General features: G+C 24.1%; 1 protein-coding gene across 2 annotated transcripts in view; it reads left to right on the top strand.

Moving 5' to 3' along the window:
• Positions 1 to 3,206: 3,206 nt before the first annotated feature.
• LOC102680835 (protein phosphatase 1 regulatory subunit 3C-B) overlaps positions 3,207 to 7,271 on the top strand; it is a 14,337-nt gene continuing 10,272 nt past the window's right edge. The window contains exon 1 of one of the 2 annotated variants that reach the window (XM_031515093.1): positions 3,207 to 3,975. The gene's annotated coding sequence lies outside the window, so the exon portion shown is untranslated. The remainder of the gene's footprint in view (positions 3,976 to 7,271) is intronic. The other variant, XR_004151794.1, reaches the window with a different exon arrangement.

Below are 7,271 nucleotides of genomic sequence, written 5' to 3'. Positions count from 1 at the left end.
TTTTTTTTTTTTTTTTTTTTTTTTTTTTTTTTTTTTTTTTTTTTTTTTTTTTTTTTTTTGAGAAAATACATAAAAATCGAGCAAAAATACGTTAGGAATAATTTTTTATGAAGAATTTTACAGCATGTATCTCAAATTTGGATATATTTGTTTTATTTGTTATATTGTTTCATGCTTATATAATATACAATTAAATTAATATTTATATCAAAAATAATATTGTCAATACAGCTAATAACAATTCCATATCTTTTTAAAAAAAAATGGGGAAAGATAACTTATTTATTGAGTAGCCTACGTATATATATCGAATCTATTCATTTAATATTGAAAAAAAAGAAGACAATTGATAGGATATTTAATTTTTAGCATTTATTTTGTGATAATATACTGGTCTAATTCGACCATGCAATCATATACATGCCTGATTATTGATGTATATTGACTGCAGTGTACATATATCAGTATGAATTAGAATATGTCGAAGACCAGCATGATTTTTTATGTAAATTTATGTATCGATGAACGTATGTTTATCTTTATAATGTTACATATGGAACAATGTTTTAATTATCACATCTATTTGTCAGTTGATTCCAGTGTGATATAAAATATCTTTAAAAAAATCATATAAGTTTAATGAAAAAAAAGATATAATATTTCTATATCTCTGTCAATTTTGAAGTAAATAATTATGCTGGTTAAAGCAATTACTTCAATTACATGCGTTATAGGTAAAGTCTGTGGACAAATATTTAATTTGTAAATAAGTAATAATACGTTATATATATATATAAGTTTTCAGAATAATATAATTATGAGCACAATTTATAGAATGGAGTCAATTTATTGATGAAGTTACATGTGTATGTGAAGAAATATCTTTCTAATATCAAGACGAATTGAATCGAATTACAGATGACTCCGTTCACGGTAGATTAATTAAAATAATTAATACAACGAATGGTATTATATTTAGTATTCAAATCGCACAGAAATCTTCGTTTCATCGCATAAAATTTAATTCAAATTTTCACTTTAAATTGAATTTTGGACTTTACCTTTAACATGTACATATATAATATGTATGCGAGTATTTTATATATTCGGTTGATATTTCGGACATAGAATAAATTCATTCGTGTTATCGACATTATCAACAGGGTTCCTATAAGCTCATAATAATTTCGAATACTGTATATAAATATATATTTTATTGTACGTACATTTTTTCTTTTCCACGATACACATCGATGATATTCGCGTTTTTATTATTTCTTTACCTATAAGTTTGGATTTTCTTTCTCAGGTGATGAATAATATATGTTATATTTTTTTGTTCAATTTTTATAGCAAGTATATATCATTTCTTAAAATACACAACGAAACCACTCTTTTCTTGTACGTCTATGATCGTATAAATATTAAAATTAAAAGTAAAATTGAAATATTTTAATGTCAATATTATTAATACCAATATATATTGATTAAATAAATTAATCAATATATCATGATTTTATATATTTTATATATAATATATTAAAAAAAATGAATTTAATATTCTAATAAATAGAAAAGCATTCTTATTATTTATTACTAAATTGATCTCTTTAGATAATAAAAAAAATCTTGCTTCGATTGATATTATTCTTATGTTTGTGTTCAATATGGAGATATTTCAAAATAAAAAAGAAAAAAGGAAATATATAAATTTAAAATGTGAAGTACAAGAAAATAGATGTTTTTTACGGTATCCGGACACATTCTTAATTATTTAGGTGACGGTTTTATTTATGGGTATATATACTGAATATGTGTTCGATAAAAAGTGCTCAAGAAACTGATGCAACAAATCAACATTTATTAATTCTGCGATCTTACACGAAGACATGAAGTAATCAAGTATTGTAAACTAACACACGAAGTAATTTTGTTCTTGTATTTACTGTATTCGACAGTCAATGAGCGTATTTAATTATTATGCTTTGACTGTAAAAAGATAGACTGATTCTAAAAAAGAAAAAAATGTTACATATTTTACTGTTACATCGATTTTATATTTTCTTTTTTTCGTTTTCACTTCATTTCTTATTTTAAATTTAAAAAATATATATATTTACGTTTAAATAAACGTAAATCATAAAAAAATATGCAAAAGAAAATAATATAAAGAAAATAATTGAGAGAAAAATATCAAATTAATGTTTTTTTTTGTATAGACATTTTAAATGTATCAAATTTTCATTTCTAATGTTGTCGCTTATGACAATAGATCTAACGGGACAAGCTACAGAATAATAGAAAGTTTTATACTGAAGAAAGTTTTACACTGTAGCTGGGTGTCGTATTACCAAGAGAGCTCATTTATACTTATGTTTACATATATTTCAACGAAAAAAAATAATTTTATTTTGATTATTAAATAATTCGTATACATTTTTTAACAAGTTATACGTCATAGACGCTTTTATTTTATCAAGAATATAAGGTAATACTATGTTTCTAATTATGTTTATATATTATTTTTAAACCCTTCTTATTCTTATGACAAATAATATAAATTATGTTTTACAAATTGTATAATATAATCAAACAAAATCTTAGCTTATTTTATGATTCATGATTTTTGAATCAGATTTAGATTATATCTCTATAGTTTCGAAAAATACTTTGGATACATTTAAATATGGCAACAAAATATCTACATTATATCGATTCTACGTTATAAAACGATTATCAACAAATAAATAAAATATGTTTTTATGTAATATATGTATCATACTTTTATGGTACATATATTATTCTATTCTTATATTTTTCTAAATAATGTAAACTTAATATTTGGTACCATGTTTAAACATTTTTAACAATATAAATTTTATTATAAATTCAAATTCTAAGTAATATATAATAAATTATCAAATATAAAATAAAAATTTTTATGACAAAATAATGGAAAAAATAAAATCTAAATATCTATTATAAGTTTAATATTATATTCAAGAATATGTTTCAAGAAATTATTATCTAACATGTTTAGATAACATAAAGTAGAACGATCACATGATTTGTTATTAATATTACTAAATTTTATTTTTAGGAAATGTCCGGATGAGATATAATAAAAATTCAGGTAAAAACCGATATTATTCAATGATTACTAACATTGCTATCCTGCTCTTTTCTTCTTTGCTGCATTGACTTCTAGTCTACGAAACGACTTACCGAGTCTAGTATAAGAATGCAAGCACGTGGACTAAAAGCCTTTTGATTCGTAGATCCGGTAAAATCACGTGAAATACACGAGGTGAAGCGCATGCGCAGTAGGAGAATACCGGCTTGTCGACGATGTGCTGTTGGATGACACTCACGCCGGTGCTTTCAGACGCAATCTGAAAGTATAGGAGGTTAGATCGCATAATTCGTGTTAACAACCAAGTATCCACCTCCAATATCTTCTTGCGTTTAACAAATTCTACGGTAATAAATCCGTAAGTGTAAATTAAGAAATAAAAAAAAATGATTAAAAATTCGTGACATTTTAAGAGATTGGCACAAACGATGCATTGCTTCGTTTTCGCCACGTGAATACTGCCGTCCGTCTTATCGTTTATATACCAGTAATAATTTACTCCATTCGTTCATTTTGTTTTATTTTACTTTATTTCAACTTTTGGAAATTAGTTTGAATTCGAAGAAACAAAATATTTAGATAGACAAGAAAATCTACTATATTACATATTATGTGCTTATTTTAAAGAGATTTATCAAATATAAGTTTTAAAGATCTTTCTATTGAAGATTTCAAAAACTAAAGAAAAAAGGTGACAAAAAGTATATATAGAAAATTGTGCGCATTCATAAAAAAAAGGAACGTGTGTGCATAAAGGCTCGTCATTCCCAACAAGAAGAAAATCTAGTCTTTCTGTTTTATTCCACTTTTTGGTGGAACGGTTGTCCAGTTCAAAAAAAGATGTGAGTATTAATATTTTCGTTACTTAATATATATAACTTAAGATAAACATTAATTACATTAATTCATTTTTTGTTGCTATTTAAAAAAAAATGCATTAAATGTTACAATACATTCCAATTCTGTTTGTGCAACATGCGCAATTAATTGATTCGTATTGCGGTCGATGCCACATGAGAATAAAAACATTCGACTGCGCATTGACAACGATTTCTTATATAATATAAGCGTGTAGGATTACACAAGTGATTGCTCATTATAGGATACTGCAGTTATAAAATTTAAATAAAATTTATTTATAATTGCATTCTCTTGATAGAAACTTATTATTCACAGGAAACTTTGTTTACAAACAAATTATAAGATAACAATCATAAGTAATATGTAATAAATTCACTAGAAAAAAGTTTATCGAATAGTATTATCATACATGCATCACGCGATGTATCGATCTACATTTATTTCTTAATTATACAAGAAATGAATATACGCGCATGTTATATATGCATATTATTTAATGGAAACAGTGACACATGAGTGAGATAATCGACGTAAAAAATGACGATTTTTACATATACCAAGGAAAGCGAAAGCTCCAGAAAGCTTGTTGCATTGCATTTCAAAGAAATGCTTTTATCGAATAACAAAGAAAAGAAATTAACGCGATTGATTAGCGCTTGTGGCCGGAAAGAGCATTATTAGCAACATTTATTATTTAATCTCAAACGTTTTGAATGATGCGAAACAGAAAGACCGATTAGTTAGCTCCTGACCTCATGACAACGGAAATAATAAATAAATATTGTTCGTGATTCCTTCCATAGTTTTTTTTTTTGTTCGTTTTACTGATTACAACTATATTTTTAATCCATATCATTTGAAGTTAATTATTTTGAATGTTTTCTATAAATAAAAAATGTAATTCTAACTAATAAGATTTTGTTTTAATTAATTTTTAGGATTAGGATTAGGATTAGGATTAGGATTAGGATTTTAAGGATTCAATTATTCTAACTTATTAAAAAAAAAATCTTTAAACAATATACAGTATAAGGTTAATAATGATTCACAAAGATCGTATTTCAGATTTTAGTCGATTTTGATTTCTTCTTATAACAGGCTTGACTGCTCTTTTAAAATGCATTTTATTCGTTTTTACGCACGTATATTTAGTGCTTCCGTATCAAGTACTTATCTACTTGTGTTTTCCGGTCACTCGTCCCTCTTTAGACGCCTACCTGGGGAACAGTTGTATGAACATAAGACGAATTGTTTACACGTATTATTCCCACGCATATACAGCGACACTATATACTTCCGGAGAAAGTACAGAGAAATATTGCAATTTACATCCATTACATGTAGTACATTCTTTATGGATATTTTGCAAATACTTTACATAATAATATGTATTATAATTATTTCAATTTAAAATCCGTTCGGTAATTTAAAATAATATATCAAAATTTGTATTACCATTTTTATAAAATTTATTATATCGAATATAAGCTTTATGCAATTTATTTTTTTCAAATTAATATAAAATTTTTAAAAGTATAAAGTTATATGTTTGTACAGTTGATAAATTTAAAAAGAGTAACATGCATGAATGTGCAATAGTTTGTCGCCCTTCTTAATGATTTATATAATTCTTTGTCCTTTTAAAAACATATACAATTCATTTTTAGCCGGATTAGCATGTGTTTTGTGAATGCTATTATATTATCAATTCTGTTCTCTTCAGCATATTTAATAATTATAAATAAAATATAATATGTTTTCAAATCAATATTGTTATTTAATATTTTTTACTCAATATTTTTAAATTTATTTTATTGAAATTTATTTTAAAAATGAAAAAATTAAAATCTCTGACAAGAAACATGATTAAATTGATATATAATGATACTTAAAATTGATATATAAAGATACTTATTTACTTATTTATATATATTATTTATGCATCAATAATCAATTGATCTATTAGTATTTTATGGTTTATTGTTTTATATATAAATCAAATGTTAGAAGGCTATCTCCGTCTAAATAGAAATCTCAATTCCTCAAAGTAATTATATTCTAAATATGGCGTGACCTTATCAGATGCATAAATTTAGAATTATATATATATATATATATTTTAATCAAATTGTAATATCTTAAATATCATATATATTATTTTTATATTGAAAGAGAATAACTTATTAAGATTGAAATAAATGATATTTATTTTATCGATAAAATTGTATTCTTGTTGGCATTTCTCTTAAAACATCGAATACTTAAATATTTCGAAATTAAAAAATTTTTAATTTTAAGCATTTTTAAATTTTTTTTACAAATGCATGAGCGCAATTCAATATTTTGTGCAAAGATCTCTCTCAATACCAAATACATACAATTTTTCTGCTTTTTTATTGATATAGAAAAGCATTTCTCGTATCTATTCTTTATGGTTTCGAAGATTAAACTTTGTCCGGTAAGATTCCGCGCTTGAGGATATAGACAGCAAGGATATATCGGTTATCGGCCCGCTTCGAATCAGAAACAACGCGATAAGAGACAGAGGATCTCAGTGGCGATCTCAGTGGCGTCTCTGATTAATAAAAAATTGATTTTCAAAAATTTTTATGATCTCAACCAATAGCTTATAACGAACTAATCATACCATTGATGAATTATTTGATAAAATTTTTAAAAATATTTCTTAGATGTGTAGCTGTTTTATATATAGATATACATGTGATAAAATATAAAAATTTTATGACTTATTTTAATTATTTAATTAATTTTTATATTTATTATTCATAAAGAACTAATTTATTTTTTTAAAACTGTTTCTATTATTTATAATATAATTATTAATATTAGTATTCATTATTTCATATCTTGTCGATTGTCTTCTTATTAGATAATGATTTATTGTGTTTTCTTTTTAATAAAAGTTGCTTAAGGATGAGTAAGATTAGCATATTTCTCAAGGTTGTTTTTTAATGACATGCACGTGATAGAAACTGATGCTATAAAAAGAAGATATTCAAATTTCGCCAACTGAATTCTCTATATTATTTTATATATATTGTTTTTGACTCTTTCTATTTCTCTCTTACTTAAATCGCACTATATTCGCAAAAGAACCGATTACAAAAATTTTTTTTTCAATCAAATTTTTATGTATTTTTATACAAAATCAATTATTTGCAATATGCAATATGTTGTAGAATTTTATCAAAAATTTATTTTAAGAAATAGTATTTTGAATAGTATTTTTATTAGAATAATATTTTAGTATTTTAAA

This window comes from Apis dorsata, unplaced genomic scaffold (assembly GCF_000469605.1).
Source record: "Apis dorsata unplaced genomic scaffold, Apis dorsata 1.3 scaffold_52, whole genome shotgun sequence".
NCBI classification, from domain to species: Eukaryota; Metazoa; Arthropoda; class Insecta; order Hymenoptera; family Apidae; genus Apis; species Apis dorsata.
This window is presented reverse-complemented; position numbering and strand designations above follow the sequence as displayed.